The 18,251-nt window shown below is 45.5% G+C and overlaps 1 long non-coding RNA gene across 1 annotated transcript; it reads right to left on the minus strand.

The window, feature by feature from the left end:
* Nucleotides 1-13,458: 13,458 nt before the first annotated feature.
* LOC143809515 (uncharacterized) lies at nucleotides 13,459-17,965 on the minus strand. The gene is made up of 3 exons (XR_013222309.1): nucleotides 17,940-17,965; nucleotides 17,339-17,423; nucleotides 13,459-13,497 (listed from the first exon to the last, which is right to left on the minus strand). It is a non-coding gene; the product is annotated as an uncharacterized LOC143809515 (long non-coding RNA).
* Nucleotides 17,966-18,251: the final 286 nt, after the last annotated feature.

Genomic DNA, 18,251 nt, shown 5'->3' on the forward strand with positions numbered 1-18,251 from the left:
AAAGTGAGTGGGGATATTGTTCAGAGAAGCAGTGATAAGGGTGTAACATAGATGCATGCTATAAGTGTGCAGAAGAGAATATATTTGCATACCCCTGGGTTGAATGGCCCTGTTCAATATGAATAAATATGAGCGCAGCCTGTGATGGAATAAGGGTCCGCATTAAATGGTTGTGCCCCACGAGGGATGATGGGGGTAGGAACTGGAAGGAATCTATAACTCACCCTGATGTGGCGCTGCTGTCGCGGAGTCCACCGCTTGACTAAGGCAGGCCATCTCCGTGCAGTATAAAAAGAACGCTAGGGAGGCGTGAGAACGCCGGAAACCGGAAGTAGGGCGGGCCCTCTGTGTGCTATGAGCGGACGTGACCTCACAAACATGGAGGTGCGTTCCAGTGTATCAGACCTGCGTTCCACTAATTGCAGGGAGAGACGTCAGTAATGTGAGACGCTGGCTGCGAAGTGTGATGATGTCAGAATTGACATTACTGTATAGTGACACGTCAAATTGTGTTTCTTATGTACGTATGGGACCAGATCTACTACTAATGATGGAAAGATATAGCCCCTGAGAATATATGTAGGGAAAGTCACATGGGAGCAAAAGGCAGGTAGAATACATAGGCGTGACATATCAGGAAAGCACAGTCTTACACACGGTGCAGCAGATAGTAAAGTGCTCGTGAGACGTGGTGTCGGCTGATCAGTAGAGGCGACTCTAAAGGAATAGAGAAGACACCATTAGTGCAACATCAATATGAAAAAGAAGGCATAATCTATATAAACGCTACTAAATCATAATCTCTGTTTAACCCTTTTGGGGTTAATGTATCTAACGTATGGATCCAATAGGCCTCCCGTTTTTTTAAAAGAGATATCCTGTCACCACCTCGTCGTGGTGGAGGAACCGAATCAATGACCTGGAATTTCATTTGGGAGATGGAGTGTCCCTGAGAGTGAAAGTGATGTGGGATGGGAAGGAGCAGATTTTTACACCGTATTGTGGACTTATGTTTTGAAATCCTGTCTCGTATTGGTTGTGTGGTCTCTCCCACGTATAGCAGGCCACACGGGCATTTTATTAAATATATAACGTGGGAAGACTCACACGTATAGTATTGCCGAATGTGGTACTGTTTGCCCGATTGTGGGTGATGGAAGATACTGCCTTTCTGTACGTTCCCACACTGGGCACAATGCAAGCACGGGAATGTGCCCATCCGAGGTGTAGATAGAAAAAGGGGCTTCTTAGTTTGTGCAGAGCCTATATCGGCCCTCACGAGGCTGTCCCTAAGATTGCGGGGTCTTTTGAAACATGGTAGAAAGGGGGCTTTGAATTCTGAAATGTTTGGATAGGCTGCAGACAGTAGTGGCCAGTGTTTCCTGATGTTTTTGTGGAGAATGAAGGAAAAGGGGTGGTACATATGTACAAAGGGAATCCGCTTGTGTTGGTCAGTATGGCGAGCGCGGGGTTGAGGATTAAGTTGTTCATTTAGCAACGAGGTGGGATAGCCCCTTTGGTTGAATTTGGAGGTCATATCATTTAAACGTTGAATACGTGTGGCTTCGTCAGAGACGATGCGTTTCACACGTTGGTACTGTGACCTCGGTATGGACCTTTTGACTGAAGGTGGGTGGAAACTCTGGTAGTGGAGTACGCTGTTGCGATCTGTGGATTTGATATGTAGGTCTGTAGTTAGGTGACCTTCTGGGTCTTTTTCTCTTGGCTGCATACACCTGGGCATTGCACTTCAGATACGTCTCCTGCAAGAAGAAGACATCTGATCTCTCATCAGACAAACGCTGGTAAATCGCCTGCCGCCGGCTACCAGTCCTCACACTGTTCACATTAATGGAGCTTATTCTCAGCCGCATCCTGATTACTTAGACTTTGAGGTCTTCTTCCTCCTTCCACTGCTGTCACCTGCAGTGCCCCATCTCTTAGTGGACACGGGAGGATCAGGATCCATCTCATCAGAGGCATTTTCTATGATGTATGAAGAACCTTGCTCCATTTGTGCCTCTTCTTCTTTGTCTTCTCCCAGTACATTGTAACGTCCAGGACTTATCGCCAACAATGGAGGCTCAGAGGTTTTCTGGACTGTTGTGAATTTTCGGGAAGAATCCACAAAGGCATTTTTTCTTTTTATAGTCACAAAACCGTCCTCATCCACAGTGGACACTGCAGACAATTTATCTGCTTCTACAGATGTGCTGGGCTGAAGCTTGGGCAGTTTGGCAACAGGTTTCCTGGACGCCTTAAGTCTCTCTTTAATAACTGGCATTTTATGCCTTACTTTAGTGGCTGACCAGTGCTTAGATCTTACTTTAATGGCTGATGATGGTTTCGCTCTGGCTGGTGGTACTTTAGGTATTTCTTCAGTGGCTGGTGGTACTTTAGGTATTTCTTCAGTGGCTGGTGGTACTTTAGGTATTTCTTCAGTGGCTGGTGGTCTTAGTAGTGCAGCATTCGTTAGTAATATCTCAGTCTTTGGAGCATGTTGGCTGCTACTATGGCTTGTCACCTCATCAGTGCCAACTTCTTTGACAACATCTGCACCTCTGGTGACATCTTTTTCTGTCATTTCCAAGGAGGTCTGGCCATAATATTTGTTATGTTCTGCATACGGGCAATCACGGAACGTATGTCCGCGTCCTGAGCACAAGTTACAGATAACGGGTCCTGTGCATGTGTCCCTTGTATGCCCGGACTGTCCACACAATGAGCACGTGATACGAGAACAGTTCATGGTGAGGTGCCTGCCCCCACATCTATGGCACAGACGTGGCTGACCGGGGTAGTAGCATATCCCCCGCTCTGAGCCCAGGTAGAAGGAGTGGGGCAGATGTCTGGTTACACCATTCTCTTGTAGAAGCTGGATTTTCACAGAATATCCTCCATTCCATATATGCTCCTCATCATAGATCTTCGCGGGATGACTTCTCACCATGCACTGCCGGCTCAGCCAGTGCTGCAGATCCGCCAGCGCCACCACCTCAGACTGGAACAGAACAGTGGCCGTTATTTCCTGCGGCTTAGACAGCTGGATACACTGAAGATGATCCCAGATCTCATCTCCTCTGGTGTCATTATAGATGTTCCAGAACATATCTAGATCACACTGGAGCTTAAAGCTGATGTCATAGATCCTGCTGGATGGGACATGGATCAGAGCATAGACCTCAGACGCCTTAAACTTCATAAACTCTTTCAGGAGAACTTTTCCAATATAGAGTCTGGATGGGATCTTCTCCTCTGGTCCTGTGTACTTTATCCTGACTGCGTTCCTCCTCTGAGGTGGAGGGTTCACTGGTCTTGTAACATTGGAGAACAGTCTCCTGAACTGATGTTGGTCAGCAGAAGGGTCAGTGCCGGAGCTTTCCCCACCAACAGGTGGATCAGTGCTGGAGCCTTCCCCAGCCGCAGGTGGGTCAGTGCTGGAGCCTTCCCCAGCCGCAGGTGGGTCAGTGCTGGAGCCTTCCCCAGCCGCAGGTGGGTCAGTGCTGGAGCCTTCCCCAGCCGCAGGTGGGTCAGTGCTGGAGCCTTCCCCAGCCGCAGGTGGATCAGTGCCGGAGCTTTCCCCAGCCCCATGATTACTGACACCCAGGGCCGGCCTTTGCCCTGTGCGACCTGTGCGGCCGCACAGGGCGCCAAGGCTCGTTAGCATACAAGGGGCGCATTTGAGCTCAGCAGATTAATGTCACATTACATCACAATGTAGACGCTTAATGGCCTGAGGGCGCCCGCACCTCTTGTGGCGCCCCCCGCCGCGCCATTTGCGCTATCTGTATCTGCTGCTCGCCTGCTCCTGCCCAGTGCCGCCCGCCCGGCGCCCGCCCTGTCGCTCGGCTCTCTGCGTGTGACGTAATGTCACACGCGCAAGCCGTTCTCCCCGCTGGGCAGGGACAGCACGCAGAGGAACTTTAGTTCCGCCTTCTGCTGTCCCCGGCGGGAGAGAACGGCTGCACAGCGTGTGACATGATTACGCCACACGTCCCCGCTCGTGCCCCGCCGCTCTCTTCCCGGCACTGAAGAGCAGAGCAGAGGTGGACCTGAGGAGCCAACTGTTACTCAGCCAAGCAAAGCTTGGGGGGGGGTTGGGGTGCAGCTTGCTTTATTTTTTGCAGTGTGTGTGTGTGTGGGGGGGGGGGGGTTGGGGTGCCGCTTGCTTTATTTTTTGCAGTGTGCGTGTGTGGGGGGGGTGGGGTTGGGGTGCAGCCTTATTTTTTGGTGTGTGTGTGGGGGGGGTGGGGTTGGGGTGCAGCCTTATTTTTTGCAGTGTGTGTGTGGGGGGGGGCGGGGGGGGGGGGTTGGGGTGCTGCTTTATTTTGCAAACGTATTATGTGTGGGGGGGGCGGGGGGTTGGGGTGCAGCTTTATTTTGGAAACGTATTATGTGTGTGGGGGGGGGGGCGGGGTGGGGTTGGGGTGCAGCTTTATTTTGGAAACGTATTATGTGTTGCCGCAAGCAAGGGGCCCATCCGCAAGCATGGTCGCTGTGACTGGGTCCGGACACTGTGGCTGGGCACCATTGCTGTGACCCTTTTGCTGTGGGGCCCATTGTGTGGCTGGGCCCTGTTGCTGTGGCTGGGCACTGTGCTTGTGGTGGGGCCTAGCCACAGCAATGGGGCCCAGCAGCAAGCACGGGGCCCAACAGCAGCAATGGGGCCCAGCCACAAAAAAAGGGGACCAGCCGCAAGAAAAGGGCCCAGCGACAGCAATGGGGCCCAGCCACAAGCACGGTCACTGTGACTGGGTCCGGACACTGTGGCTGGGCACCATTGCTGTGACCCTTTTGCTGTGGGGCCCATTGTGTGGCTGGGCACTGTGCTTGTGGCAAAAATAAAAAAAAAGGACACACCATGGATGCGGGCGGGCGGCACTGGGCCCCCCCAAGCCACGGGCCTGGGTGCTTCCGCATCCGTCGCATCTATGGTGTGTACGCCACTGCATATGGCTCTAGGAACACAAAAGGGTGTTTAGCCTGATTTTCAGGCGTCCTATGGGTCTACCATGTAACATACTACTATGTCCAGGGCAGAAGGGGCTAAAATAGCCCTATGGTGCCTAACCTAACCATGGCAACCGGGGGGGCAATTGGGGGTTAGGTGCATTGCTCAGGAGCCACCCTACTCTCACTTCCTCCCGCTCCTCTCTGCTAAATGTATTCATCCATCCTTCTTCTCCTTCTCCCCCTCCCACTCTTCCCAGACTTTGTGCAGTGTACAGTGGCTTACTTGTTTCTAGTTACTTATCACCTGCTCACCTCTGCCACCTTAGGTTTAAATGAGCAGATAGATGGTTATAGTAGCATGTGGACTGCACTAATAAGACTTTTGGTCCACACCTAACCTTTTCAGGGAAGAATAACATTTGTCAGGCAAGATGAGCCCTAAGAAAGCATCTGGTGCACAGAACAGAAAGCGAAAGGCCTTAGCAGAACAGGCAAATCAAAAGCAAGCAGGGTCTTTAAAAAGACTGTTCGAAAAATCTTCTGAACATGGTGGCACCAATGTACCGAGCACTGCTGAGGAATCAACATCAGATATTCCACAGCAAGAATGTGAAATAAGGAGTGGTATGGATACAATCCCATTGGAGCCAGGGGAACCATCAACGTCATTGAAAATTAGGATCAGCGAAGTTGACCAAGAGTCTACCATAGCAGACGTTTATGAGGTTGCAGTAGAACAAGATCAGTCTACCACACCAGCCCTCACATCAGAAGGGGATAACACATGCCAGCATGTGGAGGGCATTGATGAGGCTGAAAGCAGTGAAATTTCTGCAATCATTGACTCAGATCCTGCACTTTGGCCTACATTAAATTCTTCATCAATTGATCTAATCGTAGAAGCAGGCCCTGTGCAACTTAAAAATATAGAATTTAAGAGAGATGAGAGGAATCGACATTTTTCAGAGGACTTTTACTCTAGAATTTTGGACAATGGCGTGAAACGAGCAAGAAAGTGGTTGGTGTACTCCAAAAGTTTGAACAAAGTATTTTGCTTTTGTTGCAAACTGTTTGATAGAAGATCCCGTACGGCACTTGCATTGGATGGATCACAGGATTGGAGCCATATGAGTCAGATGTTAAAGGCCCATGAAACTTCCATTAACCATTACTCAGCAGAAACAAAGTGGATAGAAGTTCAGCTTCGCATGAAAAACAAAAAAACAATTGACCATCAGTTACAGAGCAGAATACAGAAAGAGCAGCAGCACTGGAGAAACGTACTGGAAAGACTCATGCGTATTACTCAGTTGTTGGCTGAACGGAACTTGGCATTTCGAGGATCTTCTGATCGTCTATACACCGCAAATAATGGAAATTTTCTTGCTATAGTACAGTTATTAGGAAATTATGACTTTGTAATGGCAGAACATCTGCGATGAGTCAAGTCAAAGGAGACATCTAACCACTACTGTAGTAAAACTATTCAAAATGAAATAATTAATTTGATGGCCAAAAAGGTTATTAGTGAAATTCTTGAAAGATGCAAAAAGGCAAAGTATTATTCCTTAATTCTTGATTGTACAACTGATCTAGCCCATCAAGAGCAGATGTCTTTTACCATCCGTTTTATTGATGTTAAACTTGGGTTATGCCAGATCAGGGAACATTTTCTTGGATATGTTGCTGTAACAGACACAACTGGTAGAGGATTATCAGATATTATTCTTAAATTTCCTAATTAGCAAAGAGCTAGATATTGATGATTGTCGTGGCCAGGGCTATGACAATGGTGCCAATATGGCAGGCAAAAATAATGGTGTTCAAGCCAACATACTAAAAAAAAATCCAAGGGCGTTTTTTGTACCATGTGGATGCCACAGCCTCAATTTAGTGGTTGGAGATGCAGCAGAATCTAACATAGATTCTATAACCCTGTTTGGAATTATTCAGCGTGTATATACTATTTTTGCTGGGTCAGCCAAGAGATGGAAGGTTTTGACAGACCATGTATCAGGTCTTACTGTAAAACCTCTATGTACCACAAGATGGGAATGCCGGATAAACTGCCTCAAACCACTGATCCAAAATCTAGCAGGTATACAGGAGGCATTATTTGCCCTTTCTGAAGACAGCAGTACAGAGCCAAAAACAAAACATGATGCTCTAGAGTTGTCCCAACATATCCTTAATTTTAAATTCATGGTGTCCTTAATTGTGTGGTATGACATATTATTTCAAATCAATATTGTGAGCAAAGCTTTGCAAAACCAGACCGCCAACCTCATCACAGCAGCAGACATGATTGAAGAAACCCATGATTTTCTTAAGAAATTCAGGGAGAATGGTTTTGAAGGCTCTTTCCAAAGAGCAAAGAATATAGCAGAGGAAAATGGTGTGGACCCCATATTTAAGAGTACCTCACGTGTTAGAATTAAAAAACCCACTTTTAGCTATGAAGGACGGGATGAACCAATTGTGGATGCAAAGCAGAAATTTAAGGTTGAGTTCTTCAATGTGTTGGTGGATACTGCTTTAAATTCAATGGAGGAGCGTTTCCAGCAACTCAGTATTCATAATAAAAAATGGGGCTTTTTGTACGATATAAAGAGCCATGAATCACGGGAAGACTTGTTGGCACATAGTGTAGAACTGCAGAAGTCTCTGACTTATGGCAATAAGTCTGACATAAATGGTGCTGAACTTTCTGATGAACTCTGGCACATTCGGAATGTGCTCCCTGATGATGTTGAGACTCCGCTGCAGATACTTGGTTTCCTCACCAAAAATGAGTTTAGGCTACGTTCACATTTGCGTTGTGCGCCGCAGCGTCGGCGCCGCAACGCACAACGCAAATAAAAACGCAGCAAAACGCATGCACAACGCTGCGTTTTGCGCCGCATGCGTCGTTTTTTTCATTGAATTTGGACGCAGCAAAAATGCAACTTGCTGCGTCCTCTGCGCCCGGACGCGGGCGCCGCAGCGACGCATGCGGCGCAAAACGCAAGTGCGCCGCATGTCCATGCGCCCCCATGTTAAATATAGGGGCGCATGACGCATGCGGCGCCGCTGCGGCGCCCGACGCTGCGGCGAGGACCGCAAATGTGAACGTAGCCTTACAGAGCACTTTCCACAAACCTGGACTGCACTTCAGATTCTGTGCACCATCCCGATTTCTGTGGCCTCAGGAGAGCGCAGTTTTTCAAAACTTAAGCTCATTAAGACATATTTAAGGTCCACTATGACAGAGAGCAGGTTATCCTCACTTGCAGTCTTGTCAATTGAAAATGATGTGTTGGCATCTCTAGACTTAAATGAAACTATTGATGAGTTTGCCAAAGTAAAAGCACGGAAAGTTGCTTTTTAAATCAGTTTATGTAGCACGTTATTATGTTCTTGTTGTTGCTGGATTACAGTATAGTGCACTTTATTTTTATTTTTTTGTCTTGAAGGTTGAAAATTGTGCACATATTTAATGACAGTTTTTCTCATGTATGTTGCATATTTATTATATTATTTATATTTGATATTTTAAGATATTTTATTTAGTATTAAGGTGGATCAAAAGTCATAGAATGACTCTTGGTCCGCACGGCACCCGACCTGCTGCCACCCGTCCGGAACTCTTCTCCATGCTGGCCATCATCTCTGCACTCCGATTGGCTGTCAGCGTTGGGCTGACAGCCAATCAGAGTGCAGGGCGGTGTTTGGCCTTGCAGGCCGCCGCTCTGCACTCTGGCTGTCAGCCCATATGGCTTTGGACCAAGCGTCATTTTTTCCTTTTGGTCCGCTTTAAAGCACTTTATAATTCCCGTTATTGCAATATTAGTGTTTCTTCAAGTGTTTTGCAGGGAAACACAAGTTTTCTAAGTAAACGTGTTGTTGTGAATATTAAAGAGTTATTGTTTTCTTTCAAAGTTTGGAGGGGGGGGGGCGCCGTCCTGCAGTCTCGCACAGGGTGCCTTTTGGGCTAAGTCCGGCCCTGCTGACACCTGTTTGTGCTGCTAAAACATCCAGATCCACTACTGATTGTTGTACAATGCAGTCTCCATTCACTGACATGAAGGGTTTAGAGTTCATTACTACTGACGTCTCACAGTCCATTATTACTGCAGTGTGGTCTCCATTCACTGACATGCATGATATAGACTCCATTACCGCTGACTGATCTACAACATTTTCTCCATTCACTGACATGGAGGGTTCAGACTCCATTATAATGTTTGTATCTGTTGCAGGCAGGCAAGCACCAGTGAGCGGGGTCTCACACACAGCACTTAGCGGGGTCTCACACACAAAGTCAGTACAGGGGGCACTTTCTTCATCATACACAGGAGCTGTGCTCACTTCATTGCTGCATATAGAGGGCACTGCAGTTAACCCCTCGTTTGCTGACACACTTTCCTCTGCAGCAGGGCCGGACTGGCCATAGGGCACTTCTGGCAAATGCCAGAAGGGCCGGTGCCAGTGGTGGGCCGCTCAATCCGCTGCCCCCGCCGTCGCATTCAACTATACCGGCGTATAGACGCCGGTACAGTTGAATGCAATGATGGAGGAGAGCGTCTACAGACGCTCCTCTCCCATCATTCCCCGCTCTGCCTCTGACACTGCGGGTGCGCGATGATGTCATATCATCGCGCACCTGCTGTGTCCCGGGCAGACTGCAGCTGCTGAGACAGGAGCAGGAACCAGGAAGCAACGCTGGGCACGAGGAGAGGTGAGGAGAGTTTTTTTTTTTCTGGACTGTGGGGCCATTCTCGGAGGAGGTGAGGGGAGGAAGAGAAGAGATGTGGGCTGTATATAGTTCTCTGTGGGCTGTGCTCTGTGCTGTATACTGCTGTGGGCTGTATATAGTTCTCTGTGGGCTGTGCTCTGTGCTGTATACTGCTGTGGGCTGTATATAGTTCTCTGTGGGCTGTGCTCTGTGCTGTATACTACTGTGGGCTGTATATAGTTCTCTGTGGGCTGTGCTCTGTGCTGTATGCTACTGTGGGCTGTATATAGTTCTCTGTGGGCTGTGCTCTGTGCTGTATACTGCTGTGGGCTGTATATAGTTCTCTGTGGGCTGTGCTCTGTGCTGTATACTGCTGTGGGCTGTATATAGTTCTCTGTGGGCTGTGCTCTGTGCTGTATACTACTGTGGGCTGTATATAGTTCTCTGTGGGCTGTGCTCTGTGCTGTATACTACTGTGGGCTGTATATAGCTCTCTGTGGGCTGTGCTCTGTGCTGTATACTACTGTGTGCTCTGTGCTATATATAGTACTCTGTGGGCTGTGCTCTGTGCTGTATACTGCTGTGGGCTGTATATAGTTCTCTGTGGGCTGTGCTCTGTGCTGTATACTACTGTGGGCTGTATATAGTTCTCTGTGGGCTGTGCTCTGTGCTGTATACTACTGTGTGCTCTGTGCTATATATAGTACTCTGTGGGCTGTGCTCTGTGCTGTATACTGCTGTGGGCTGTATATAGTTCTCTGTGGGCTGTGCTCTGTGCTGTATACTACTGTGGGCTGTATATAGTTCTCTGTGGGCTGTGCTCTGTGCTGTATACTACTGTGTGCTCTGTGCTATATATAGTTCTCTGTGGGCTGTGCTCTGTGCTGTATACTGCTGTGGGCTGTATATAGTTCTCTGTGGGCTGTGCTCTGTGCTGTATACCACTGTGGGCTGTATATAGTTCTCTGTGGGCTGTGCTCTGTGCTGTATACCACTGTGGGCTGTATATAGTTCTCTGTGGGCTGTGCTCTGTGCTGTATACTGCTGTGGGCTGTATATAGTTCTCTGTGGGCTGTGCTCTGTGCTGTATACTACTGTGTGCTCTGTGCTATATATAGTTCTCTGTGGGCTGTGCTCTGTGCTGTATACTACTGTGGGCTGTATATAGTTATCTGTGGGCTGTGCTCTGTGCTGTATGCTACTGTGGGCTGTATATAGTTCTCTGTGGGCTGTGCTCTGTGCTGTATATAGTTCTCTGTGGGCTGTGCTCTGTGCTGTATACTACTGTGGGCTGTATATAGTTATCTGTGGGCTGTGCTCTGTGCTGTATGCTACTGTGGGCTGTATATAGTTCTCTGTGGGCTGTGCTGTATATAGTTCTCTGTGGGCTGTGCTCTGTGCTGTATACTACTGTGGGCTGTATATAGTTCTCTGTGGGCTGTGCTCTGTGCTGTATACTACTGTGTGCTGTATATAGTTCTCTGTGGGCTGTGCTGTATATAGTACTCTGTGGGCTGTGCTGTATATAGTACTCTGTGGGCTGTGCTGTATATAGTACTCTGTGGGCTGTGCTGTATATAGTACTCTGTGGGCTGTGCTGTATATAGTACTCTGTGGGCTGTGCTGTGTATAGTACTCTGTGGGCTGTGCTGTATATAGTACTCTGTGGGCTGTGCTGTATATAGTACTCTCTGGGCTGTGCTGTATATAGTACTCTCTGGGCTGTGCTGTATATAGTACTCTCTGGGCTGTGCTGTATATAGTACTCTGGGCTGTGCTTTATATAGTTCTCTGTGGGCTGTGCTGTATATAGTTCTCTGTGGGCTGTGCTGTATATAGTTCTCTGTGGGCTGTGCTGTATATATTACTTTGTGGGCTGTGCTGTATATATTACTTTGTGGGCTGTGCTGTATATATTACTCTGTGGGCTGTGCTGTATACTACTGTGTGGACTGTGCTGTATACTTCTACGTGGGCTGTGCTGTATACTACTGTGTGGTCTGTGCTGTATACTACTGTGTGGTCTGTGCTGAATACTGCTGTGTGGGCTGTGTTATCTACTATGCGAGCTGTGCTATAGTATGCAGGCTGTGCTGTATACTATGCGGTTTGTGCTATATAATATGCGGGCTTTGCTATATACTATGGGGAGTATATTATATTCTATGGGGGAGGCCATGTTATGTACTATGTGGCTGTGTTATATACTATTGTGGGGGTATATTATATTCTATGGGGGAGGCTGCGTTATATACTATGGGGGGCTGCATTATATTCTATGGGGGGCTACATTATATATTATGGGGAGGTGGGCTGTATTATATTCTATGGGGGTTACATACTCTGGGGTGGCTGCATTATACTCTGTGGGGTGGCTGCATTATACTCTGGGGTGGCTGCATTATACTCTGGGGTGGCTGCATTATACTCTGGGGTGGCTGCATTATACTATATGTGGGCTGCATTATACTGTATCGAGGACTATGGGGAATACGTTAGACTATATGAAGAACTATGGGGTGCATTATACTATGGGAAGTGAATTGTACTACATGGATGACTGTGGCGGTGCATTATACTATATGGAGCACTATGAGGATTGTATTATGCTATATGGAGGACTATGAGGATTGTATTATGCTATATGGAGGACTATGAGGAGTGTATTATACTATGTGGAGGACTGAGCAGTGTATTTTAATATATGGAGGACTATAGGGAGTGTATTATACTATATGGAGGACTATGGAGCACATTATAATATATGGAGGACTATGGGGTGTATTTTACTAAACAAGTAAAATGCTGCATATTCGGATTGTTTTTGCTGGAACAAAAAGCCTTGTTGTCAGCAGCACATTGCCAGTGTAAACTGTAGATGTGCTGCTGAAAACATGATACTGTATGGTGATCTATTAGTGATCGTTCTGTCTCATCATTATTCCTCAGCTGGTGGAAAGAGGCCGGGAAACAAGCGTTGAACAACTTCAGTATTGTCGATCAAACTCGTTTAGCGGCCTGAACTCAGCGCACGTAAATACAACAGAAAGGCTTCTGTGTGATGTGCAATATGTTAGCATTTGGGGACCCATTTTAAACTTTGCCTAGGGCCCCACTTTGCCTAAAACCGGCCCTGCCTACAAGTGTACAAAGATATTATACAGTCACCATGTGACAAGTGGGCCTGTGTAACTTCAAATGCCAGGGCTGAATTTTAGTCCCAGTCCGGCCCTGCTCTGCAGCGATCCCTGCATTATCTGCTGCCTCAGACCCCTCACATTGTGCGGCTGATATGGGGGCTGCATTTCTTTCTGGACTTCCTTGCTCCACACTCTGCACAGTTTTATTTTTAATGTCCTTTTTACCAATTAAACTTTTACTTTTTCTACTCTCCTTCTGGGCTCTGGATCCCCTTTTTTTCTCCTTAGCCCAAGTTACCTTTCTGGGCACAGAGTTTACATCTTTGTCCAGGTTTTCTTTCCGAATGGCCAGCTCTCGTCTGCAGTCATCCAGGCTCTCACTTTTCATCAGTTTTATCTTTGGATCAGTCTCATTGTGAATTTCATCTTTTAATTTGCAGATTTGCAATTCCAGCTTAATAATGCTTTGTCTTGTAACTTTAGCACTCATTCGGGCAACATAACAAGCAGGTTTAGAAGACTCACCAGCCACCATTTCCAGGTTTCCATTACCATCAGGTCCATGCTGCTGGCCACACTCCAGGCTGGGAGCTTCCCCTGGATCATCAGCCCAGCTTCCCTCCCCTCCACCTGGGTCAGAAGCCATGCCTCCGCCCTGCTGGGAGCTCACAAACACACGTCTATCCTCTCCTATATACAAGAATATAACTACTATAATACTGCCCCTATGTATAAGAATATAACTACTATAGTACTGATCCTATGTACAAGAATATAACTACTATAATACTGCTCCTATGTACAAGAATATAACTACTATAATACTGCCCCTATGTACAAGAATATAACTACTATAATACTGCCCCTATGTATAAGAATATAACTACTATAATACTGCGCCTATGTACAAGAATATAACTACTATAATACTGCCCCTATGTACAAGAATATAACTACTATAATACTGCCCCTATGTACAAGAATATAACTACTATAATACTACCCCTATGTACAAGAATATAACTACTATAATACTGCCCCTATGTACAAGAATATAACTACTGTACTACTGCCCCATGTACAAGAATATACAGTTAGGTCCATATATATTTGGACAAAGACAACATTTTTCTAATTTTGGTTATAGACATTACCACAATGAATTTTAAACAAAACAATTCAGATGCAGTTGAAGTTCAGACTTTCAGCTTTCATTTGAGGGTATCCACATTAAAATTGGATGAAGGGTTTAGGAGTTTCAGCTCCTTAACCTGTGCCACCCTGTTTTTAAAGGGACCAAAAGTAATTGGACAATTGACTCCAAGGGTATTTCATGGAGAGGTGTGGGCAATCCCTTCAATATGTAATTCTCAATTAAGCAGATAAAAGGCCTGGAGTTGATTTGAGGTGTGGTGCTTGCATTTGAAAGGTTTTGCTGTTAAGTAAACATGCGGTCAAAGGAGCTCTCCATGCAGGTGAAACAAGCCATCCTTAAGCTGCGAAAACAGAAAAAACCCATCCGAGAAATTGCTACATTATTAGGAGTGGCAAAATCTACAGCTTGGTACATCCTGAGAAAGAAAGAAAGCACTGGTGAACTCATCAATGAAAAAATACCTGGGCACCCACAGAAGACAACAGTGGTGGATGATCGCAGAATAATCTCCATGGTGAAGAGAAACCCCTTCACAACAGCCAACCAAGTGACCAACACTCTCCAGGAGGTCGGTGTATCAATATCCAAATCTACCATAAAGAGAAGACTGCATGAAAGTAAATACAGAGGGTTCACTGTACGGTGCAAGCCACTCATAAGCATCAAGAATAAAAAGGCTAGACTGGACTTTGCTAAAAAACATCTAAAAAAGCCAGCACAGTTCCGGAAGAACATTCTTTGGACAGATGAAACCAAGATCAACCTCTACCAGAATGATGGAAAGAGAAAAGTATGGCGAAGGCGTGGTACAGCTCACGGTCCAAAGCATACCACATTATCTGTAAAACATGGCGGAGGCAGTGTGATGGCTTGGGCATGCATGGCTGCCAGTGGCACTGGGTCACTAGTGTTTATTGATGATGTGACACAGGACAGAAGCAGCCGAATTAATTCTGAGGTATTCAGAGCCATACTGTGTGCTCAGAGCCAGCCAAATGCAGCCAAACTGATTGGTCGTCATTTCATACTACAGATTGACACTGACCCAAAACATAAAGCTAAAGCAACCCAGGAGTTTATTAAAGCAAAGAAGTGGAATATTCTTGAATGGCCAAGTCAGTCACTTGATCTCAACCCAATTGAGCATGCATTTCACTTGTTAAAGACTAAACTTCAGACAGAAAGGCCCACAAACAAACAGCAACTGAAAACCACCGCAGTGAAGGCCTGGCAGAGCATCAAAAAGGAGGAAACACAGCGTCTGGTGATGTCCATGAGTTCAAGACTTCAGGCAGCCATTGCAAACAAAGGGTTTTCAACCAAGTACTAAAAATGAACATTTCATTAAAAATTATTGAATCTTGTCCAATTACTTTTGGTCCCTTTAAAAACAGGGTGGCACCTGTTAAGGAGTTGAAACTTCTAAACCCTTCATCCAATTTTAATGTGGATACCCTCAAATGAAAGCTGAAAGTCAGAACTTCAACTGCATCTGAATTGTTTTGTTTAAAATTCATTGTGGTAATGTCTATAACCAAAATTAGAAAAATGTTGTCTCTGTCCAAATATATATGGACCTAACTGTAACTACTGTAATACTGCCCCTATGTACAAGAATATACCGTAACTACTATAATACTGCCCCTATGTACCGGATTATAACTTCTATGATATTGCTTCTATGGAGCGATAATAGTAGTTTATTTGGTAATGAATCTGATACTGTGTATTTCCTAATATAACTTAGTTTATGCTGCATGTTCCAGTGCAGTTTCATGGCGTCGATCACTAGTCAGCTGTTTTGCTGCCGTATTACACTTTTCACTGGAAGATTTGTTCACAATACCTCACTCAGCAATCTGAGACTCCAGCTCCATTGACAAGAATTAATGTGTTGACTTCTGCTATAAGAATGTCATTTATCGAGCCAGGGGAACAAGGTGCAAAATTAATTTTATAATTTTCTGATGTTCTGAAATTCACTTTTTTTTTGAGGAACTAATTCTCTAATCACGGATGAATTATGTGCAGTAATTATGTCCAGATGTAAAACTACAACATCCTGTGCACCGTGACCGTGGTCAGTGTGTCATAGGGACAATATAGAGCGTGTTCAGGGGTTGTAGCTTTTGCTATTTTCTTTGACAACGAGCTTTAGACATCAGCAATTGTTCCAGTATGCAAAAAACAGTACGAGTGCCATCAGTTTTTCTCTCTGTGTCCGCTTTATTAGTGTTTTTCCTGTATGATATTTTTTTTCAAGCTCTGCCCCCCAGAAACCATGAAGCAAGGAGACTGCAGAGCTGTGAGCTGCTCAGCAGACAACTTCAGAAAAAGCCTCTAAACGTCGGCTTGCACAATGCTGTCAGATCTTGTTACTATCTCATCAAATCTGCTACAAAATGCCATGGATTTTCCACCTCCCAAAATAGCAATAAATTACAATAATTTTTTTAGCAATCACAGCAAACAAATTGCAGTGTGAATGCACGTCAAAGTCTCTTTTGTATTACAGGTCGGCTTCATTGAAGTGAATGGTGCAGACAGGGCTGCCACTAGAAATTTCGGGGCCCCATACTGGCCAATTTTTCGGGGCCCCTTGAGACTCCGCCCAGGCTCAACCCCAGCCCCGCCTCCACGCTGCACCCCTTGAACTGTCCACAGTCCCACCGCTCTCTCTTGGAAAAACTCCACTTCTCACCTATCACACATTAACAGTTCCCATCACCAGATCACACATACAGCCGGCAGCTTTTGTTTTGGCCAAAAGATTTTTTAAGCCGCCACCATAACACTACGTAGACACTTTTAGCCAGGCCCTACTCTGCTGTAACCTATTAAATATTTGTTAAAATATGCAATACAATTTAGGTATATTTTTATTTATTTTTCAATTTTTAAAATGACCAATAATATCACATACAAGGAACAAAAACCCGCTATACCATGTCAAGACCACATATTACCACCACAGTGATCAAATAATATCACATACAAGGGACAAATACCACAACACCATGACCAGACACCATATTATTATCACATAGAGACCAAATAGCACATACAAGGGACAAATACTGCACCATGACCAGACCACATATTACCACCACAAAGTGACTGAATACTACAATACTGATCAGTAATAAAAAAAAACCACAATAACATCACCATCAGTGCCATTATACACAGGAGATCTGTACTTAGTATGCAGTGTCTGTGTACAGGTAATACAGTGATCACTGGTGATATTATACACAGGAGCTCTGTATATAATGTATAGGTAATCCAGTGATCACTGGTGGCATTATACACAGGACCTCTGTATATAGTATACAGTGTATAGTGTCAGTGTATAGGTAATAAACACTGATTCACCAGTGACGTCTCTAGGTGAAGTCCTTCATCTTTCAACTTTCATCCAGCACAGACCGCCGTCACTTCTTCCAGCCAGGACTCGTCTCTGCAGGAAATAACACAGTTATCTCGAGCTCCGCTTGCAGAACACATTACTTAATTTTTCCCAACTTCTACATTGCACCACATGAAGAAAAAAAGGCGACATAGTGTCACTCTACACAGTAAGAGGACCGCCCCCCCATTTAAAACAGTATACTCAAAAAATAAAATAAATACATCACTGCAGTAATAATATCCCTTAATTAGCCCCTATGGTAATAATATCCCCCATCCTGGCCCCCGTGTGTCTCATTCCTGGCTCCAGCCATATGTTCTCACATCCTGCACTCATGAGTATCCATTCTGCCCCATATGATCTCCCCATCCTGCCCCATCTGTCTCCATCCTGCCCCATGATCCTGCACGATCTGTCTCCAATCCTGCCCCCAGTGTCTCCAATCATGCCCCCATGTCTTTTGTTCTTCCCCGTGTCTCCAATCATGCCTGTATAATGACTGTAGCATACAATCACGTACTGATATGGTGGACAAATGAATACATGGACTTGTTATTTACTCACACAGCTGAAGTTGCCGCCACACCTTCCACCCAGTCAAGAATAATGGTCATCTCAGCCTGCCCACCTCTGCCACCTCAGCCTGCCAACCAAATAAATAAATGGAAGGTGTATATTATTGCATATATAATCACTGGTTATACACTACCAAAAATTAACTATAAATTATAGAAATTAAATACACCTCAAAACTTAACTGATTATATAAAAAAAGAAAATAAATTAAAAAGGAGTCAAGAGTAAAGGGGTGATCACCCCCCATTTATTTATTTTACTCACTTTTATAGCAGTAATAACTCCAAAACTCTTTAGGCA

Source organism: Ranitomeya variabilis, chromosome 2 (assembly GCF_051348905.1).
Source record: "Ranitomeya variabilis isolate aRanVar5 chromosome 2, aRanVar5.hap1, whole genome shotgun sequence".
Lineage (NCBI taxonomy): Eukaryota > Metazoa > Chordata > Amphibia > Anura > Dendrobatidae > Ranitomeya > Ranitomeya variabilis.